The 23,304-nt window shown below is 39.5% G+C and overlaps 1 protein-coding gene across 11 annotated transcripts in view; it reads left to right on the top strand.

Moving 5' to 3' along the window:
* Window positions 1-23,304, top strand: part of ZMIZ1 (zinc finger MIZ-type containing 1) — a 347,370-nt gene that overhangs the window by 33,683 nt on the left and 290,383 nt on the right. Inside the window, exon 1 of one of the 11 annotated variants that reach the window (XM_064430322.1) lies at window positions 6,769-6,896. The exons of the other annotated variants lie outside the window; for them this stretch is intronic. The gene's annotated coding sequence lies outside the window, so the exon portion shown is untranslated. Of the gene's footprint in view, window positions 1-6,768; window positions 6,897-23,304 lie in introns of those variants that run through there. 11 annotated transcript variants of the gene reach the window in all.

The raw sequence follows: 23,304 nt of genomic DNA, 5'->3' as shown, positions 1-23,304 counted from the left end.
GCCGGGTATGTTTTTCTGCTGAGTAAATGTTCCTTTCCAGCTTCCAAAAGGAAAGAAATCCCTTTCTATTTAGCAACACTGAGTGTCTGCTAAAAGCAAAAGAATGGTGGTTTTGTAGTTGCATTTTTTGGCCCAGGTGAAAAATGTAATAAATTAAGCACAAGGCAGAGGAGAGGGAAGAACCTAACCAGATACTAAAGAGACTTAATGAATATTAAGCGTTTTCCACTTAAGCAGTCTTTTTAATAATCTGCAACATTAATAGCAGTATGACTGCCTGCATCTACACCAGCTGTGTAAGAGAGATAAAAGCCTCAGTTTAACGTGATTTTTATCAGCTTACTCATGCTAGTGTTCAACCTACAGAAGTCGTCACTTTGCATGGTGAAAACCAGCTTTCTAACAACAGGAGTGGCCATATGCAGGAATAAACAGTGTAAGTTTGGTTCTTGATCTAGGAAATCATGGGGTAACTGATGGTAGTTTAAATACTTCAGTTTTTGTTCCCTTCCCCCTTCAAAGTATTCAGCCTTAGTGCCTAGAGTTGTACTTCACGATTCAAGAACAAACCTGTAAACGCGTGCTGAATTTTCTGGTAACCAATTATAAGGACTGTGTGTTCCCAAGTTAATAAACTCCCTATTAGTTTCCCGAATTCAGTTTGTTACATGTGTTATAAAATAATTGCAATGTTTTGGGGTTTTCTTAATGTGTGTGTTTAAATGCAAGCTGTTCCAACAAAGTAAAAAAGGTTTGGTTGTGACTGTTCTCTAAACTGTCTGTGGATATTTAAACCTTTGCTCTTTGCCAGTCAGGAAGATACTTGGGAAGTTCTTCTTTCTCAAACTAATTCTATCTTCCTGAGTGGTTTGCTTGATACCTCAAAAGGTAATGCTAAGAAAGTATCTGCTGCACTTGATGCCAGATACAAGTAGCAGTGAAAGTTTCATACGTATGTAAGTGGATAATAGGTAGCACTTTAAAAAAAACAACCAAAAAAAAACCCCAAAACCAAAGCACCACCAAACAATAGACCAACCAATGCACACTAAATCTGCTGCTTTGGACTTGTCTGTTCGATTTCCTGCTCAGAAGGGCTGGTCGACACTGCCCCTTCCTCCGACATTTCAGCTTCTGTCCGGGAGCTGCCGAACTGTTTGTACTGAAATGAGCGAGGGCCCATTTCATTTGCCCTTGGCGTTGCAGGCTGTGATCAGTAAGGTGTTAATCACAGCCGAACTGTCCCTCTGGCAGGTGCCAGGTGGGCAGCGTGGAGCATGGCTCTATGTCTACATTTGTGAATCTGAGCACAGTTAATACTGGAATCCATTTTAGGTGATCCCATAATTAATGTAGGTAATGCCTATGTCCAGATAGGATTGCTCTTTGCCTGGGGAGCAGAGCCTGGGGGAAGGATGCAGGCTGACTTGGTGTCTGTTCCTCACAGATGAATATGTTGCATGTCCCTTAAAGAGTGGACTGCAAGAAAACAAGAAAGAAAAATAGAACAAGCATTTTGTACCACTTATTTGTGTAAGGTCTGGGTTGCATTACACATCTGGAAGCAGCTTGCTACTCTCTGTGCATTTGCTAGTGATTAGCTTTTTTTTCCTCTAGTGCTTCTAATTTGAGATCTTGCTATGGAGTTAGGGAGGAGTTTCTATAGAAGCAGATATAGTACTTTCTTTTGTAGCAGGTTTTTTAAAGCACTAGTATTGATTCGTTTGAAGGTCTATCTCCTCTAATAACTCAAATTCATTTCTTACAAAACTCACCATCACTGAATTGCTGTTGTCAAGTTAAAAAAGGTAAATGTGAAAGGATCTCATTCTACTTCGGCAGCAGTTCTTGTTTGTTCCATCTGATGTATTTCTCTTGTCACTCTGCTGCAGACCTTGTCTATCCAAGGAAGTGAGTAAGCCACTGTTAATACAAGTGCTTAAAAATATTTTGTTCATGACCTTTGGAAAAGTTGAACTTAGGAGATCAAAAATAGAGAAGGAAAACTGTATTTCTGTCTTGCTAACCCCCCTCCTTCCCCAGAGATACAGAACCTTGAAACTATGACAGCATTTATGTGTTCTCTTTCAAACTTAAAAAGTGACAGGAAACATTCTCTGCTAGGTTGTAGCCAGGCTTGTAAAGAAACAAACAAAAAAACCCAAACAAAAAGACATAGTAACTTTAGGGACTGCTGGAAACAAGTGTTGTCTATTTCAGAGAGATCCTTTCCTAACTGATTCTGGAAATGTCAGGTTATGTATATATTTAAAATATTTGGTCATGATTCAAAAAAGCCCCTATAAGCTTGATTTTTTGTATTGCATCTTTTTAGTATCTGTGATTGTTATTTGTTTAAGTGAAGAAAGCTTTCTAGGATAAAAATGACAGACTGAAGTGGGCTATTTGCTGCAAAGAAAATATCTTTATGGTACCTATGGAAACAATTTCAGTCTATATGGAAATACTTTGAAAGTTCTCTTTGCCTGCCCCCCTGCCTGCCTCTGCCCTGGGGAATTTTTTTGAATGGGATTTAGAAGACTTTGAGAAAACTGCTTTTTTTTTGGGAGCTGATGACATCATGTGTCTGTAGCTTTCTTGGGCAAATCAGTGAATGTTGCAGTGAATATTAGTGCTGCACTGTTTATTGCCCCGTAATGTGTAAGCCCTTTTAGCTATGGACCAATAACTCATGGGTTACACAGTGGTGTCTGAGTGATTTGGAGCTCTCCTGGAGGGAGAATGGAGTGGCATGAAGCTGTGGTAACCATCTTTTGCCCTAGCATTTTGTGCATCAGCTGTGTAGCATTTTTAGTTATTGCTAAAATTTGTGGTAGGAAGCTGCCTGAAATGAAATGTGAGGAACTCTGTATAATAATAAAATCAATTGGACTGTTTCCCCAGTAATTCTGGAGACTGATGCATCATTAATGTTGGTAATACAGTAGCTGTCAGATCACAAACTTCTCAATAAATGTGCAGCTGGCAGGCTTTGATGGAAATTGGAGGCAAGCAGAGAATGAGATTTAGGGCTTTGATATATGGGGTGTCAGCCATGTGATGAAGTTTTTATCAATTTCTGTCACTTCTGTCTCTTATGTTCACTACATATGTGGTCTTCCTTGCAGTTTCTGGTGGTGACTGAAATGATAGCTGCACCTTTTTAATGTTTAGTAATAGAAATAGAGGTTAAAAGAAGAGGCAGGTTTGCTTTTAAATACATTGTTTTGTACATGGTGGCATCACATTAGAAATGTAATGCAGTGATTGCCTGATATAATGATTTATTAGTTATTATAATAACTTCAGATGGAAGCTGGAAGCAGAACTAATCATCAAGGAACTTGCCTGAATACAATAGGAAGGCAGTTGTTCAGTGTCTTGATTAACTACCTGTACCAGGGAGGTATCAGGGGAACCAGATGAGTGGCTTTTCCAATCCTTCTGACTCGTTTTTGTCATGTTTTTGTTTTAAACTGCTTAGTAAATCAGAAACTGTCTACATCTTCAGAATAACTCATTTGAAAGACTTCCTAGAACTGTTACTTGAAAAAAATCAAATGGGGATGTTGCAAATTGCCATCAACCCTGATTTAGATCAGAATTACATAAACAGCTGGAAAGTGACACAAATATCTGCAACATAAAGGAAAAATAAACCAACAGTTTGCTAATACTGATAAGGACATTTGCATCTGAACACTTTGCACTTATGAGCTGTGAGGAACAAGTTTGCATTATGGGCTACACTGATTTATATGTTCACAGAGTTGGGATGTGAGTTTTTCTCTCTTCACACTCCTAAAACAAAATGAGATTTCTAGAAACACAAACCAAATCCTTGCCCATCATAAGAATAAGTTTCTGACTGCATCACATTAGCAATAGCTTTGGGTGGCTCTGGGCCAAAGTTGGCTGAGAGAACTGAAGCTGCTTGCAAGCAGTGCAGGACCAGGGTGTACACTTTGAGCTGTTCTTGCAGGGGAGGACATAACTCTTTGTACAGAGTTGTTGTTAACTTGTGATCTCAGCAATCTTTGGGGGAAACTGCTTTTCTTGTTTGGATTTTTGACATAAAAAAGTGAGTGTGCAGATGCTTTATAGATAAACCTTGAAAGGATAATGATTTGTCCCTTGTTCTGCCTCCACAGATTCTTACAGGGAGGATGTAATTGGTACTTCTATGTGAAATCCCATGGAAATTATTAGTAATGGAACTCTGCATAAAATATATTACAGGAGTTTAGTTAAAAGAAATGCCCTTTAAAAATTTGATAGGCTGATTCTCTATGGGCAGATATCAGACTTAGAGGAATTTTATTTTAGCATAACCCAGTGCTTTTTCAGTAGTTTGGATTTTGCTAATGCCTTATCCACACTCCTGTATTTGCTGCCATTTTAGCTACAATTCTGTGAATTGCGGTCAACTAACAAAAGTTTGAGCAAAAGTTTTTGGCCCATTTTGCCCCCTCGGGATTTTTTGTATCTGTACAAAACCAGGTTTTTTATTGAATGCCTGCGGGGAAGTGTCAAGTGCAAAAGAATTGGAGCAAAACATTTTAATTCTTGTCTCTTCTGTATTTTGAAATTAGTAATACTCAGAGTAAATAATTCTGAAACAGTATTTCCAGGGAAGATTTTAATTCCCATTGTAAGTAGTTCACTCAATGTGTCTATAACTCCTCCCAAGGTCTGAAACTTATCTGTTCATCTCTTATCTATTCCCACTTTCCTTGGAGCCTTAGAACTGGAAGTTTTGTTTACAAAGCAAGCTGCAATGCTTGCAAATACATGCATGTGGCCGATGTGCTGCTACTCTTTTAAACACTATTGCTGGTTCATGTGTAGGTGCTTCCTCTTGTTCTACTCATTGATAACCACCTAGTTCCTTAATTCATGATAACTGTATGCATGTATAGAGCTGTCTGTGTATATAGGATTTCTGTATATTTGTAGTCTATATACTATGTATTGTTCTATATATTAGGTACTTGATTTTTTTAAAATTATGCTTTTTGGTCAGAGACTTTTTGATATGGTATGATTTTTTATTTTTTTTAATGTGTGAGTTTTCAGGAATTAAAGTTGAAGGGTGCTTTTTTGTGTTGAATGCCAAGCTTGCCTTTTGTGGGTTAGACAGTGTTGTTTCTGTATGGATAGACAGTATTCATTTTAGCAAAAAGGCTCTGCATCTGGCTTGGAGTCTTATAGGCAGATGAAATCATGAGGAATAGCTGGTAATGTCAAGTAGAATACATGATAAAATTATTAAATTATGTAGCATTGTCTAATCTGCTCACACAGCTTTGCCTGTTACAAGTGACAAACTAATATGCCATCAGAGTTGACAGCCCTCTTAGTTTATTGTAGACACTCGACACAAACTGTCGTTCATGTGCTCTAGAAGTGATGTGTTTCAGATAACAGGAAATACATTCCTCTGGCACCTTATAAAACCGTACACTTGGCTGAGTGTTATGTGAAAGAAAGCATTGAGTCCAGTTCATAATAACAAATTCAGCTTACTCTGAGTACATGTGCTAGTCCACTTGCTTTCCTTTTGTAGGAGTTTGTGAAACCATTGTTTTACAGTTAGTGATTTTGTTAGAACATAAGCAGAAAGACGTTGCATACAGTCTGCTGCAGAGGTGTGCAGCCAGAGTATGTGAGGTTATACCTCAGTATGGCATGAAAATTTCAGTGGAGTTAAAATCTGTCAGTTAAATTTCTGGCCTGAACAGTACTTCAAGTGGATGTTTTCATGGGGTTCAGGGCATGCCAGAGCAGCAAACAGGAGCTCAGGTTTCAACCCCCTGTTGTAATGGTTATAGGTTTCAGTTTCTCAGTGCGTGATATGGATGAAAATTAGCAGATGACCCCAAGCTGGTGGGGGAGTGTTGATCTGCTGCAGGGCAAGAGGACTCTGCAGAGGGACCTGAACAGACTGGAAGGATGGGCTGAATACAATGATGTGAGGTTTAACAGGAGCAGGTGCTGGGTCCTGCACTTTGACCACAGCCCCCTGCAGTGCTACAGGCTGGGGCAGAGCCTGAACAGCGGCCAGGAAGAAAGGGACCTGGGGTACTGATGAATGGCAGGCTGAATGGGAGCCAGCAGGGCGCCTGCTTGACCACTGGCCAGTGCCATCCTGGCCTGGATCAGCAGCAGTGTGTTCAGCAGGACCAGGCAAGGGGTCATCCCCCTGCACTTGGCACTGGTGAGGCCACACCTCGAGTGCTGTGTCCAGTTCGGGGCCCCCAGTTTAGGAAGGATTTTGAGCTGCTGGAATGTGTCCAGAGAAGGACAGCAAGGCTGGTGAGGGGTCTGGAACACAAGCACTATGAGGAGCAGCTGAGGCAACTGGGGTTGTTTAGCCTGGAGACCAGGAGAGACCTTATCAGTCTCTACACTCACCTGAAAGGAGGTTGTATCCAGGTGGGAATTGGTCTCTTCTTCTAGGCAACCACTGGCAGGACAAGAGGACATGGTTTTAAGCTGCACCAGGGGAGGTTAGGTTGGACATCAGAAAGAATTTCTTCACAGAAGGGGTGGTTAGACATTAGAATGGGCTGCCCAGGATGGTGGTGGAGTCACCATCCCTGGTGGTGCTCAAGAAAAGACTGGATGTTTTAGGCACACGGTTTGTGGTAACTGGGGTGGGGCTGTGGCTGAGCCTCATCCCCAGTGGGGGCTACAGCTGTGAGCAGCAGGTGAGCAGCACTGACAGCAATGAGCCAGGGAGTGCCCAGGGGCACTGACCAACCACCAAAGGGAGCAGAGGGCACACAGGTGCTGTGCATCAACATGAGGGGATAAAAGGCTGGGCTAGCACCGCAGCCTTCTGAAGTGATGCAATGTTACTCTGTGTGGGCAGACGCTTGCAGCCTTCTGATGAGGTAAGGTGCTACTCTGGGCAAATGCTTAAAGCTTCCTGAAATTGTGTGGTGATACTCTGTGTCTCATGGCTGTCTTGACTGTAACATATGCTGTGACAGGATGTGGCACTCAGTGCCACAGTCTGCTTGATGAGGTGGTGTTCAGTCATAAGTTGGACTTGAGGATCTCAGAGGTTAGGTTTTCCAACCTAACAGATTCTGTGATTCCTTGAATTAAGCTTCTTCCCTTTGAGGAAAGTCTAATGAGGAGTGATGTGGAACGTGTATCTCTAGTGCCTTGACCTGTGTTCATTTGTGTGGATTCTTCTGTCCATATTAATATACATCTGGCTTCCTTTCTGGAAATACTGAATGTGGTGCCAAGCCTTGTGGTGGTTTTGGACTGATTAACATGTGCTTGATCAGCTGGCTTGCACCAGTCACATCTTGGAAAGAAACTTCTTTTGAGATGCAAAGTGGTGTGTGACTGCACTCACCCACTGCTACACTGAGATAGTACCAATCAGTTGAGAACATCTCTATATCTCGTAATGGCTCAGACTAGAGTGAATTTGAAGCTACTTTTAAAGTAGGTGCTGTTGATGGAAAATGAGAGTATATAATAGGAGTATGAAATTTTGCTTCTCCTTGGGTGCAGTGCATTTGCTATCAGTGAGACAGCCCCAACAAATAGACCCATCCTGTCAAAAAAACCAAACTTGCTCCAGTAGGACCTTAATTTCATCCTCTTTCAATCTGTCTGTGCTGTTCTGTAGACTACAATTGATTTGAAACCAGGTTTAAGAATAAAGAGGACTTCTGTTCTATTTTACTTGTAGTTGTCAAGTACAGCACCTAAGAAAAGTGGTTAGAGTGAACAGTTTTGAATTGATATATATTTCTCTCCCTTTCTTAAGGTCAAAAGATGTAGAATTTTGGAAGGGGATTGTCTTCCCTAATTCTATTTTGTGAAAAAGACTTCTATCCCTTGAATCAACTGAGCTACTTTATTTTCATGTTTGCTATTGGGTGCATTGTCACAAGATCTGATATTTGAAATTTCTCCATAGTATTCTACTCATAATAAAATTTTGCCAAAAGTGCTGATCCAGATTAGCAAGAATGTGACACATCCATGAAGTATCAGACATGATAAAAATTAGTTTTAACACTTAGGATCAGAGACTTTAAGATTCTAAACTAATTAGAGACTGAATTAGCCTTGAATTACAACCGGTTTTCATATCTTTTTTGAGATGAAAAGACAAAGTAATAACAAGTGAAGAGCTGGAGCTTTTAAAAGTTCATATTTCTCCAAGAAGGAAAATGGCTAGAATAAGATGATGTTGCCTTTGTCTTGTTTCTCTTTGAAAATACATCATGTAATTATTGGTCTTGAAACGTAGCTTTAGTTTTCCCTAAGTGTTACAGGAATGAAAAATACTGTTAAATTATTGTTGATGAGCAGAAGATAACACTGATTTGTCTAAATTGTTTAATGGAGCTTACTGACACTGCACAATAATGCTGTTGTCCTCAAGCCACTGTGTGCCACTGTACACTATATTTACCAAAAAAAATAGTATGTACATACTGTATTTTTAGATGTCTTGAGGCATGCTTTCAGGGTATTTCAGTTACAGGCTTCAGAATTGGGCAAAAATTTATTAGTTATACATTTAATAAGATTGCTGTGATAAAAAATGAGTAAATCTTATCCTAAAACTGCTTAGAATAATTTAGTTGTTTGATTGGGTTTGTTTCTTTTGGAAAAAACTTCTCGCAGATTGCAGTTTTTGTGCTGGGCAGGAAGAGTAAATTGAGTATTGTCTTAGAGCCATTTGCTTTGAGGTGAATCCTCAAAATCGCATCTTCAGAGGGAGTGTGTTCTTCCTTTCCCAAGTATTTGTGTATTAAATCAGTAGGGGCAATTGGTGAATGTTGATGGTAACCTCTAAAAAGAGAGGACAGAGTGTTTTGTACTCTAAAAACTAAGTATGTAGAAAGAGAGAGAGTATGTTCAGGTCTGTTTTCTGTGACTGTTAATTCAGCCAGTTTTGAGATAAATTTTAAGTCTGTTTGAGCTCAAGTTCAGTCAAGCACATGTTAAGTTTGTCCTTACTCAGAAAAGTGCTTACATTGACCATATGCTTAAATATCATCAGCTGCTGAATTAAACTCAAAAAAACCTCAGGTGTTCTGCTGGCTTGCTTTTATTACAGCCTCTGTGCCTCCTGGCAGGAAATAGGTATAGGAATATCTTTGGTGCAATAATAATTTTAGGAGTAGAGCAGGAATTTGTAAATACATCGTGCTGTCTCCTTTTGGGCTTGAGGAAAACCAGTGAACTTGGTCTGTGGCTCTGCATTCTTCTTGTAGTGACATAACTGCTGGTGAAAATATCAGAGCACTGTACAATTTAATATTGAAGTTTTAAGAAGCCCTATAAAAATCTGGCCTTTCTTTTTAAAGGTATCTCTTGCTGTTGTTTTTCCCAAATATTTGCCCAGCTGTAATTTTGGAAGATCCAAAGGTTTACATTGTAACTGGAAGTTCTTTCTGAATTTGTTACATTTTAAAAAACATCCAGTGCGTTTTACACTGCAAATGCTTTTTTCCTCTGATCTGTGCAAATTCTACATGTTAGTAATAACTTATTATTCATATTTTTAGCTTGACACAGTTTTACCTTGAAGCTTAAGAGAAAAGAAGCTAAAATATTAATTTTGTTAACTTAGCCAAATATAAGATTAAGGTAGAGAAAGCTAAGTGCAAACAGCTGCTGACTATGACAGGGGGGTACTTGGTGTATGTTTTTGTGTTGATATTAAAGTTAGAAAATATGTTGATGAATATCTTGAGTAAGATTAATTTATATAACTTGTAACTTGGAAGAGGGCTTGAGATTTATGTCAAATAAATATTGATGGTTTGTAACTGAATTTGTTGTGCAGATAAATGGTATCTGACTATTATTGTCAAGCTTGTTTTAACCTTCAGAGAAACATAGTGCAAAAGCTCTCTGGCAAAAAGTCAAGAATTGAAATCTGGTGGTCTATTTACAAATGTACTTGTAGTGAAAAAGATGGACAGTATAGGGTGGGAGGTTTTTATTTGTTTGATTTGGGGTTTTTTGTTTGTTATTTAATAGATATAATTATTTAGCTGTTCTTCCACCCCGCAAAGCATCAGAATGAAATGAATGCTTAATTCTTCAGATGTGCCTTAATTTCAGGGTATACCGTTGTAGCAAAACACTTTCTTGGAGTCTTTATCCAGAGTCATCTGAAATCATACGTAGTCATTCTGTTTGAATAAGCTAACTTTGTTTGGGACTCATAGCCTGCTCATTGGTGCTTGAGTGCTGTACCGTGACATTCATTGACGTTTCTGTGAGAGCTTAAAAATCTTTTGAAAAGTATTCTTTAATATTTTACAATGCTCACTTGAATTTAGGCCTGGGACAAAGGCCCATATTAAACAGAGGGCAGGGATCATACAGGTGATAAACAAAGTTTATTCTGAAGCGCACCTTTTGTCCTGCAAGATCTGCTGCTACAGTTTCCTGCCCTCCTTTGCCCTGATTCAGTTAGATGATTTTGAGGATCTGCTTTCAGGAAAACCTAAAAAGCAGCGGAGGATACCCATGTCATGGGTTGTGTGCATCAAAATGCATTATTTACATCCAAGGGATTCTTGCATGCTGTCTGGGAGGGTGCAGAAGGTGGCACGGGGCTCTGACACTATAGTGCTGTTAGCAGCGCGAGGGAAGCTGTAAGAGGGATGAGAAGGCGTCTTGCAAGTTGTCGTGGTTTAGTCTCTGCTTCTCTTCGGTGCCTCTCTTTCAAAAGGTTGAAATCTCTTCAAGAAAAATGTAGTTGCTTGATAGGTTGTGGAATACTGAGAATCAAGGCCTTTATAAAATGAGCATGTAACCTGCTTTCATTCAGTGGTAACTTAACCTTTTTCAGCAAGTGTTTTTAGATTTGACCATTAGATTAACATTTAAGTATCTGTGTACTCAACTATGTCACTAGAGTTTCCTTATGTGGAAAAGAAAGATCATTTGCATCACCAGGTTCTAAACTGTTTTAATAAAAGCAAATGGTTTTATCATTTTATCATTTAGAGTGCAAAATGCTTTAGAGTGTCAATGAGGAGATAATAGAATTGGGGAAGCATGATGGAGGTTCCAAGTACTTAGTTATTATTAGGTTTACATTTTCAAAATTATAAATTCTGAAATCAGTGTTTCAGGTTGTTGGTTCAGTTATCTTTTGACTTTGCTGGTTTTTTTTTTGGGTGTGTGGCCGTGGAGAAGCAGAGCTTTGGTTTTTTAGCATTCTTGCAGTAAGATGCTAATAGTGTTATGAGCTTGGTTTTTCTTTGTCATATGTGAGGATCTTGGATTAAAAAGAGTCAACAACTGATCTACATGTCAGTTTTTTAATGTTTTCTTTTAGTGGAAGGAAAGGACCTAGGAGTTGCAAGAAATAATAAATTTCCTTAATTCTACCTGACCTAATGTTTGCAGAACCTGGTTAAGAACTCTTGATTACTATAATTACATACAATAACAAAACTAAAGTCCTTTGGAGAAACCCAGGGCAATTTCCAGTGGTGTTTGTGGATGGATTAATTATTTTAATACATTTGGAGTAATGCCTCCTAGCTCTTTTTTTTCCTCTCCCCTTCAGCATTATGGTAAACAGAAAACTTTGCTTGCGAAGGACTTAATTGGTTGTAATTTGTTGGCTAGATAGAAGCTGTCAGGAAATGGACAACACAGCTCTGTTGGAAACACGTTCTGTGTGGTTTTGATTTATTTAGGCATTTTGGGCTTTTTCCCAGGGTGTTGCTGAAGTTTCAACTTCTGAAAATGTGATCAAGGGCCATCTTGTGTTTGACTTCAAAATAATATTAGTAATAAAAAGGGTGGAGCAAGACCACTGTTCCTAGGGGATTGAAAACAGTTTTAGTGATGTGATCCTTCAGAGAACTCCTGTGCTTCCTCTCCACACAGCTGGATTTGCAGGGAGGAGAGGTAGCATATAGGGCCTCAAAACTGATGGATTAATGAACAGGTGTTAGCATTTGGGGGGCTGGGAGCTGGCATAAGTTAAAAATGCTGTTGACTTTCTATTACTAGGTTATTACTTACAGAAATTTCCATTGCAAGTTCCCCTTTTTCTTGTTTTTCTATTCCAGAACAAAAACTTAATTTGCTGGTAACTCATTTACTCAAAACAGTGATTTTCACAGGCTGATGTTGGTGTTATTAGAATGAGTGAAAAGATCTCTTTTTATTTCAACCATGAGGCAATGTACTGGAATATGCATACACTCAGGGTCACTGTGTTCATAATATGAGGACACCTGTTACATCGTATTAAATCAATACGTTTCTGTGCTTTTCACTACTCTTTGGGTTATTCTTGGCTTACAGTCTTTGAATCTAGGATTTTGTGCTTGAAGTCCTTATGAAATGGCCAAATACAAAGCTAAAACACAAAACAATAACAGCTGTGTGGTAATAAAAATGCACTGATGGCAGTAGGAGGGAGGATGCCAGCTTGAAGCAGTGTGTCTTGTCAGCAGTTTGAATACTCTCCTTAGTAAGGTCATTTTAAGGTAAAAGTAACATGTTCTGCTAGAACTGGAGGCTGAGGACCTGTGGGAGATTAAAAAAAAAAACTAGTTAAAGCCTAAGTATCAGCAAAATTTGTCTTGTGTGTGTTAACATAGAAACAAAACTTTCGACTTCATTAACTGTAGAATTATTGTATTGCCATAAAGCAGATTGGCAATGTCATGTCAGTCTTTGGAAGAAAATGCTGTCTGAGTTTAGTAGTCTCCAGTTTAACCTCCCATCCATTTTAGTAATCTGCAAGTGTACTTGTTTGAACCCCCCAAGCAAAACTATATCCATGTTTGCCAGAATGTTCTTGTGCCACTCAGGCAAGTTCATACATGTCCCTGCGACGCTGTCTTTTTGGCAGAGTTTTGGTAGTAGTTCAGGTAATTGCACAGTAAACTCAAAAAGAAACTTCAGTGTGTGAGTGAACCTGTTTGTACCTTCAAAAAAAAAAAAAAAAGGAAAACCGGTGTAACCCAAATTTGGCACAGCTCCAGTCTAACCTGTGTGGAGCAGCTCCTTCCTTTCCTTCTCATGAGGTTAAGCTTGTATCATCAGGGGAATGTGTTGGCGTTTGAGATCAGAAGGCTTCCAGAGACTTCTTTGGCAGAGCTGCTGGTGTGAAAAGGCTTATGGTCTGTGTCTAGAGGGCAGCCAGTTTAAATGTGGATACTTTGTTTGCATTCTTTTTCCATCATTGCTGATCTAGAACTTATTTTATTTGGTGATTTGGGAAGATAAAAGCTGATGGGAGAATAGGCTCTGTGCAGACAAGGATCATGAAAATGCTGAGGATGTACATGGATGACTTTGACAAAAGGGCCAAAGTGTAGACAAGTGCTGTTGTGAGACAGCAGCAATTGCACTTGTGGAAGCAAACACAGCCTTCCCAGCACCTGTGAGTGGTGAATAAAGCTCAAGAGCTGGAGAGTGGGGCTGCCTTCCGAGAAATGATTGGCAGGGCTGGAAGATAACTCATTACAGAATCAGCAGAAGACTGGGAAACATTCATTTATGCCAATTCAAATTGCTCTGTCTCTGGAGACTTGGCAGTGTGATTCACTACTATGAAATATTCAGGTTTTAATCATCATTGCCTAGTGCAAAAACTGTAACTTGGTCACTTCTAAAATGTTGAGCTTTTATTCTGCATAAACAAGTGTGAATTTATATGGCAAATGCATGTAAATAGGTACAAAGTGTAGCTATATATTGAACTTCTGAAAACACGATGTATCTGTAATGTATACGCATTTATATTTACTTGTCTGCAATCTTATAAGGGCTGTGGAAGAAATTATTTTTCTGCTGGGACCAATTTGTGTATGTTTTGGTGAATGAAGAGTAGGGCACAGAACTGAGCATTGGGTGCTGGCGGATTAGCAGTGGCTCAGCACAGAGCATTTAACATCTGGTCATATATTCTTCACAGTAACTTAAATGCATGTCTGAATTATTTTTAAAGATTTACTTAAAATACAAAAATCCAGGTTTTGCTGGTGTGTCAAACTCTGCTGAGTCTAAAGGTGAATTTCTGGGAAAGCTGGTATTTTTGTTTCAGATTTGCCCAGCTGTTCCTCATCGCCAGACTTATTGCTGCAGAACAGTCCACAGCTACAAGACTAGCTCCTTTTCTTCAGCTGTTTTCTAGGAATGCCAAAGCCTAGTACTTTTCCTTCTGATTCTGGCTGCTCTTACAGCTTGAAGTCATTATGCTTCCTGTTGTTATCCGAGCAAGCTGTCCCCTGATAAACCCAGACAAGCCATTCTGTTCTACCAGATCATTGCATTGTCCGGTTTCTGCCCTAGCGTCCAAGTGTGTGGCACTCCTGGAAACAATGTGTTCCCAACTCCCCCCCTCCACCTAGTCCCTGTGGCTTGCCTGCCAAGTTACTCTCTCTGAATGTAGGTTTGGTCATTTTCATACAGCTATGCCAAGGATTACTGAGTAATTGCAGTGGGATTTGAAGTGACCGTATAATGGAGGGGAAAACAGATTTGTGTACTTTCTGCTTTTTAAAGACAGATGAGCGAGGGGCTCACAGGTTTGTTGAAACACAACTCGAATACTGAGCCTTAACATCTGCCAAAGGTCCTCTGGTTTGCTTGATCATCTGAAGGCTTCTGTTTTAATATGCTATGAAAGGAAACAGGAGTGCGTGAAACATGGGCTTTAACTGAACAGAAGGGACATTTGAAAACCTAACTGAAATCCCTTTTGTGAGGGCTTTTTGTTTTGGGTGGTTTTTGTTTGTTTTGTTTCCCTAAGGACCCAAAGGTGCTGGGTTTTTTTTAAGTTCTTAAAGTTTTGACACTCAGCTTTCCCCGTGCATACTGTCATTGCTATGTAATTCATATATCTTAATAATTACTCCTAAAATATATGAATAAGAGGAAAAAGCAAAATTCCTGGTGTTATTAATGAAGAAGTTGTATGTGTGAAGATGGCCTGTGTTTTGCTCTAAAATGCTCTTATTTCCTGGTCCTCTGTGCTCATTTTAAAGTCTTTCCTACACAGCTGAAGTGCAAAGCAATAAATAGACAATATTAGACCCTAATTGTATGTATGTATTTTTCTTCTCAGAATTTCGTTGAGAAGGTGAGCTTTTGTGTTTTGGCATTTGGAAGGAAGCATGGGGTATATTTAGAACCCCAGGTAAAATGAATGTTTCAAAATTGCAGTGGCTGAGGTGTCTGTGTTGGACCACAAGGCCTCAGAGCCCTGCTTGCTGCAGCAGGAAGGATTCAGATTGTCTGATTTTTCTTACAAGGCTTTAGCTTTCTGATTAGTATTGATTGCTGAAGGAATTGGCCACTTGAACTAGATGCTGAATCAAATAATCCCCTCAGTTCTTGCTTTGCAAATCCATTGTCATGGAACAAGTTGCTGAGAAGCTTTGCATATGTGCCACAGTGTGATGGGAAATTCTCTCACAGTCCAACTGGTAAAAATTGCACCTTTTCTCTATTTCTTTACGTCTATTGACAAGTGATATTTGTACATAAATTTGAGAGTGATATATTGTAGTTACATCTAATAGAATAACAAGAAAAGGCCAGAAGCAACTTTTCAATACATCCACAGTGAGATTGAGCCTTGTAAATCACATAGATAGTGTTGAGAAATTCCCCATCTCTTTCTATCTAAACATTCACTACTGAGTCAGCTCTTGACACAAAGCATAAACAGAGGAGCTGTAGCTAATGAACCTTTTAAATTTTGTGTTCTAAACTGATCTCCAAGATGTTGGTAACAAATCCATCAACTGTTCCTGTCTCACATGCTCAAGACCTTTGTGGTAGTGTGGGATGCTGCATGGGGACGCTGGCTGGGGAAGCAGGGAGCCAATGGTACCATTGAAAAAGCCAGGGATTTCTGTGTGCAAGTTTCAGGGAAGTGCAGTAGTTCTGGTCTGTGTTACTTGAATATAAACTGCAGCTGATATTTCTAAGACATTACTGCCGGCTTGTGAAAGTAAGGATCGACCAAATGGGAGATCAGGATCAGCCATGTACACCTTGGTTTTGCTAACTGGCTTGTAGAAAGCCCAGGGAAGTCAAGTGATTCCTGCTCTGGTGCTCATTGCAGACTTAGAGCCTCTGGCTGAAAGACAGTTGGTTACCTGTTAGTTATTTTGGGGTCATTTACCTCTTTCCTCAGTCCTGAATGTCCTCTCTTGACTACTGCATTTTTGTTTATTGTTCACAGAAGATGTTCAGGTGAAGCCTTCTTAAAGGAATTCTAGTTCTGCATTTCCCATTAGCTATAACTGCAATTATTATGAAAATACTTGCTTTAGTTGATAACTTCAGATAGCCAGTTAACTTACTGCTCAACTTACTTCTATTTGAAAGTATTTCGGATTATTTGATGAGAGGAGGAAATAATTTGCATGAGGAATATGAGCTATGGAAAAGCTTCTGATCTTGGAGTATGAGTAATATATAGTATTAAGTCATGAGTTGTATCATACTGTATCAGACATCCATATGCTGTAGCTATACTTTTGTGTTGGGAACATCAGAATTGTCAGTAATAAGAGTTTCATTCAGGAGATTATCCATTTAAAGAGTCCCTTGGAGACAGTTGTTTTGCCCCTCTGCTTTGGTTGCTGATTAAATTCCTGAGGCTGAATTTCTTGTAATGAGAAATTAGCTCTTGGATGAATTTCCAGAGGAAAAGTATTGACTAAGGGCTATCTGAGCTTCAGGACAAGGAAATGTGCTAGAGGTGGAAAATACAGCCTGCTGTATATGCACACCCAGATCATGGTTCACTGATTTTATTTTTTTTTCCTTCTCTGGGAGACTAATACTTGGTCTCATCCATTGACCACTAATAGCAGAAGTCTGTAACAAAGGAAAGAAACATCAGAACGTGTGAACAGAATAGGAGAACTAATTTTATTAAGATGCAAAGAAAATATGAGAAGTAGTTTAAACATAAGTTATTGTTACAAAATAATAGGAAGTATTAATGTAATAAATACCTGAAAACGTGTGTCGTGTACGTAATAATAATGATGGTCTTAGCACTGTCTTTGAACAGGACACATGAAAAGGTTTCAGCTAACAGGGAAGTGTCTTCCATATTTGAGGTCTCTGAACTTTTGGGTTCATTATCTGAACCCTTGGGATCATTGGCAAATCTTTTGAAAATCATTGAAATTACTTTCCTGGCAAGGGTGGCAAGTTAGTACCCACAACTCGTGCTCTGTTACCTTCCTCACTCCCACTCTGTGCTGGTTCAGGGAGGAGTAGATGACCAGGCACCCGAAGCAGAACTGGCTGTCTTTTGGTGATTTTGCAAGCCTGGAGCTAATGCATTTGTTTTAAGGAGCTCTTCTGTCCTGCATATGCAATGCATGGAAAGCATGGTGCCACTGCACAGGTCTTTACTAGCAGCAATATGGTTGCCAAATGATCTCTGCATATTGATAGTGAATTTTCTCTGTTATGCGTTTAACTTTCCCTGGGGTGGTGTGAAACTAGATCACCGAAATGATTTATGAAATGGAAACCTGTTTGAAGGCTCCTATTAGTGGTAGTTTGACAGTTGTTTGGCTTTGTTATTTTAAATGACTTTTATCATGGAATCAGTTTATTAAAACAAAGAGGGGCGGGTGGTGAGCATGCACAGAGACGGCTGTATCAAACCCAGCTATCCCGTACAGAAAGGCCCTGTCTCTGAAACTATTGGAACTCAAATAGTTGAGCCTTGAGTGTGAATCTGTGATGGTTCAGTTAAACATGTGATTCTGTACTAAAGATGCATCCCCCTCCTCTGATAATGTATTCCTTACAAATAGTAAGGAGATTTTGTGAAAGGCTTTAGTTCAGAGCTGCTTTTCGTTAGACTTAGCTGCAGTTATCATGAGACTTCTGTTTGGGGATTTGAGTTTATTTTGTAGCCTTTGCTTATGTTGTCATATACAAGCCTTGTATTGGTTAGGAAAGGGAAATGCTAGGGAATTGTGTGCTTCCACCATATCTCTTAGCTAGAGATGCAGATTGTGGCTTCAAAATAAAAATTCCAGATACTTCATTGGAAGGCTGATGTGCTTTACAGGCCGGGCAAAATTTAATAGCCCTTGTAGCTGCTTGAAATGAACTTTCTCAGTGGGGTGTAGGGAGGAGATAGGAACTTGAGTGGTCTGGGGAAAAAAAAAAAAAAAAAAAGAGTACATATTAAAAAAAAATAGAAAATGTTTGGCAAGGAGGATGTGTTTTAAGCAGTGAATACTTTTGCATGCACACAAATACCCACCTAAACCAGACCCTTTTCCATGTCTCACCTCGGGAGAGGGCAGCAGCCCTGGCAAAGCTGGCTACTCAGCCTGTGCTTCCTTCAGCTGCAGCAGCAGCTCCATGCAGGCAGCTGTGAGCTGGCCCAGGCACCTCCTGTCAATGATTTCCATTGTCCTTATCTTGGCAGGTAGCACAGTGGAACACTGCTCATGGCCTGAAGGATTAGTGGGCATCTCTCTGAGCTTGGTACTGCTTCCTGGAACAGTGTGAAGGCTGCTAGTGGCTGTGTGCTGCATTAATAATACTAATGGGCTATTGCTCTTACAGCTTTGTATATAGATAAGGATTAATATTATATTGAAATTTATTGTGAATTACTTAGTTTGTTGATATATGATGAAATCAATTCAGTGGTGTAATAGCTTTCATAGTATTACTTCAAACACTGTGCTGCCTTCCCTGGGACTTAGTGTAATGTGTGTCTTAATTGACTCTTTTTTTAAACATATTGTAGATTTGCACTAATGATGGTTGGAAATGAATATTTTTGTATTTTATAACATAGTTGCCTGTAAACAATCAGGCTAGAAAATGTTTTCCAGTGACTGCAGCTTTTCCTGGCTGCTTTTGTATCAACATTTGGCATTATCTAGTTGCTCGACTCAGTGCATTCTTGAATCGTTTTCAGGAAAAAATACTAACCTCCGTAAGACTTAGATTTTGGTTACAGACAATGATTCTTTTTGTACTTTTTCCTAATCTCTAACGTCCATTTTTTTTCTTTGTGGACAGAAATGGTTTTTTGAAGGGATTGAAGCTATTGTTGGGAGTGGAACACTTGGATTATGATGAGTTTTTCCTGCTAGTAGTTTCTAAGTGGGCTCTGGGTGTGGGCACACATTTCTCGAGCAGTTCCTCAGCATTGTGTTTAGCTTTTGGATGTGTCTGCACTTTTCTTCAGAGCTATTATTACAGCTCATTTAAACAGACACAAGGTAATTTAAAACAAATTAATTTGGGTTCCAGTAGCAGGCCTGCTGCAGGGCTAAGGTTTCGCCGTCTGAGTATCCAGCCAGAGCTGGGGTTGGTGTGTTTTGCATTGATATTTTTATGGCTATGGCTCACCTACAGGTGCTGCTGTAGAGGTATGTCAGGTGGGTCCTTGCATGCTGCAATCATACCTGACTTGTTGCTGTGGATTGTGTTCTCTCTTTGTTACATTGTAAAGTGGTGAATTTCAATGAACTGCCAGGGATGAAAGGTAGGAGAGCAGCTCTTGTAAGACAGGTTTTCAGTCCGTGCATGAAATTGACAAAAAAATGGGCTGTTGATGAAGATCTTTTGCTGGTAGCTGGCCTGTTGCAGGCAGGCAAGGTGCCACCAACCGGCACCACCACCATCTCCAGACTCCCCATATTGACGTGAGTCATTCAGAGTTGCTGAAAGCATTAGGTCTAGTTGTAACTTGCCCCAGTAAAGGTTCATTATAGCTTCAAGAGACTATCCCAGTCTCTGTCGTTTTTCTGAGCTCAGGCTGTCAGTGTGACAAGTTGGAGTTTTCTGTACATCATCAGTCTTACTGGCTCACAAGCTGGTGAGCAGCTTGGGGTGAAATCTTCATCTTGCTTGAGTTGCTGGATGCTTTACTATTCACCTCAATGCTCCTTGTTTTCCCCATACGCCATTGAATTAACATGTATTTCAAATAGGGATCAAATTTGTAAACACTGTCGGGCTGGCTGTAACTGCTGCCAGGTGTTGGAGGTGATTGATGGTGTTGTTACTGGCCCTTACAGCAGAAGTGGATGGGCTTTGGTGCCTCAAATTGCTGCTCCCTGGTATTGCTACCTGTTTACTGCAAAAGACAGAAGCCTCCTTTCAACCATTCTGCTTCATGTTTTAGCCTCTCTCCTGCTGCCAAGAATATTTTTACTCTGCATCAAGAGAAAATGAATTCATGCCTTCAGGATTTGTACTCTTTGCTCTGTGCTATATGATAGTAACCCAGTGAGATGTGCAAGTGGAAACTGCATAAATGATTGATAAAAGCTGAGAGCTGTTTAAATTTTTTTCCTGTTTAATGACTATCAATAATTTAATGCATTTACTGTATGTTTTTAGGAAATAACACCCGTATTACAGGCTTGGGTTTAACAGGCTAAATGATTGAGGCTTCAAAAAATACCTATTTCCAACATGAAGTGTATCTTCTTTTTAATTAAGCATGAGATAGAAAAACACAAAATAAGGCTTGTAAGATAGAGATAGTTGCTGCAGAAAACCCCAAAAACAACACTTCTGCATGTCCCCTTCCCACCCCCCTTCTCCTTGGGGCTGTTGTTGAGTCAGCACTAGCCCAGTGACAGCAGCACACAGGCTGGTAGCAGGGAGCAGCAGTGGTTACTGCCCCAGCAGGATGCTGCTTTCCCAGATGTGGCCATGCACCTGTCTCTTGTCCCTTGTGCCCTGGCTCCTGGGCTCCACTCCACCAGTTATTTTAGCTGGTTTATGAGCATCCTGTCAACTCATCACCTGGGGAAGGTTGAGGGGCAAGACTTTTAGACACAGATACTGCTTCCTTCTAGATCTAGCTTAAAAAGGAGAAATAAATGTTTGACAAAATTATTCCCACCCTGTTATTAGTCCCTGGAAGGGACTAAATTTTTCAAGTGATGAGTATCTTTCATTGTTCTTCAGAGTTTGATCCTCAAGACTTTGCATATAAAATATGGGGTATAAATCTTACTTGTTCTTGGTAGGTACCTTTTCAGGTGACTAAGAAAAAATGAAATAATTTTTTTCATTCTTGGTGGGATGATTGCAGTTAGACTGGTAGGTAAATGTCATACAGAGGTTGGTCTACTTTAGGCATGTTGCCTAAGTGCATCCATGTGAATAGTGCTTCAGAAGGCACAGATTTTTTCACATGGACAGATGCCATTTTGGGAACAGCTTTTTCAGGATCCAGGGAAGGCAGGTGGGAAAGTACAGATGGGTGTAACATTAAAGCCATAGGAAACATTTGTGTGAACACCTCTATATAAAGATATAGAAATAACATTTGTCATTTGAATTGAAGTTTGTTCAAATTAATAAAAATTGCACTGCTTGTTTAGGAAATATATTTCATGTATGTAAAATCTAGTCTTCTACTTAGATATCTGTTGATGGTGGATCCCATGCGTTCACTAAGGCAAATGAAAGGAAAATTTATTTATGAGATCTGTTTTCATTGACTCTTGCCATGTTTTTATGATTTGTCTGTGCTTCTGCAACAATGTTTTGGTTACTTTTTGTTGGCTTTTTGCAATAGATAGTTCAGAAGAGCTTTGACAAGAGCTTTCTGTCTTTGTGCAGATACAGTTCTGGGAAAATATTTATGTTTGAAGAAGTTACTTTCTTCACAAATGCCTCCAGTACAGGTGTTTGTGGTGGAAGGCTTACTCTGGTGTATGTGTGAGACACATGCACACTGACATATGCATGGATAATAGGGATATGCTTTTAATTCATACTAAAATGAATGAGAACTTGCTAATTGCTAGATTGTTTTCATGTTGCTGTAGGTAAACATTATGTTGTTTTCATGAAATGTTACATGAAATGAAACGTGCGAGTTCTATTTCATACTGATTCTGTGCCAGCTGTAGGTAGTAGAAAATAGCTTGGAGAAAGAACCTGATTCTGAAGCAGGAGAGCTTCCTGGCTTCATAACCCAAGGCTGAGAGGTTTTGTTCAGTATCATCATGCTATTTTAGAGTAGGTATTTTAATCTTCTTTTCTCTAAGCTTGCTTGTTTGTTTTTTGCAATGAGAAATGGAGACTGCTAGTTCCCTCAATAGATGTTAAGGAAATAGTTGTTTTATTACCTCTCCTAGATCAAAAGGTTCAAAAATCAACAGGAAAAGAAAGAAAATAGCTTTTTACTATGATATAAACTTGACCTCTATTAGTACACTCTGAATGTACTTAATATGCACCTGAAAAAGAGTAGCTGTTAAATGTCGATTGAAGAACCTTGAGAACACTTCTTGGTTTTCTCTGTAAATTTTAAGAGGTGTTGATGATGATGCCCACCTTGGTTTAAACCCTGAGTTGCCTCATGTTATGGACAAGGTTTGGGAAGGGCTCTGTTGCATACAGCAGTGCTCTGATCTAATTCCTCAGTGTAATAAAATTAGTAGCCATCATAGAGCTAGAAAATGTAATAATCCAGAAAATCACCCAGGTTGGTTGTGTACCATGGGGGCTTCTGTTGACACAGGAATTGCTGTAAGAGCTGATGGGGACTCTGTGTAGTCAGACACGATAAGGTCAGCAAGCTCTTCACCAGTCATGCAGTGCAGATTGGCATTACTTTGCCAAAATTTTATTTTCTGACTGTAAAATGTATCTGGATCACTTAAGACCTAGAACCTGCAAATGTTCTGCAGGGTTTTTGCATTTTTCCATAGGAAGTGGGCTACATTTGGGTAATGCCTGGAAAAAGCACCACTTTTGTTGTGCATGCAGCATGAAGAATAAATCTGGCATCATCATTTAGAAAAGATTAGTCAAAATCAAATTTTGGTATCCCTGCTCCAGCTCAGGTACTGTCCAGAATGGGCACACATCGTGTGAGATTTAATGAGAATCCAGACCTAGCTGGAATAGTTGAGGATTATTTTTATTAAGCTTGATGTAGGAAAGCAGCTCTGCTAAATTCATTGCAGGGGTTGACTCACACACCATCTTGAGGGTGTTTGACTCAACATATGCCTAGTCATTTATCTAATGTTGATGTCAACGATTTGTTGGGTTTTGATACAGTGTTTCCCAGTTTGCTGTTTGTTTCCTTCCTGTAGTGGCTGTATACCCAAAACATTTTGACATCTTTTTCATATGAATTATCTCTGGTCCTGCCAGAAATTTAGTCAAGTCTTTTGGTTTTGTAAATCATTTTGCGAGGTTTCTCCACTTAGGATTTGACTTTTGGCTAATGCATTATTTCACTTTGTTTTTTCTTGCCTGAGGATTTGAGAACAGACCAATCTCACTTTCTTTGGA

Source organism: Passer domesticus, chromosome 8 (genome assembly GCF_036417665.1).
Source record: "Passer domesticus isolate bPasDom1 chromosome 8, bPasDom1.hap1, whole genome shotgun sequence".
NCBI lineage: Eukaryota > Metazoa > Chordata > Aves > Passeriformes > Passeridae > Passer > Passer domesticus.
This window is presented reverse-complemented; position numbering and strand designations above follow the sequence as displayed.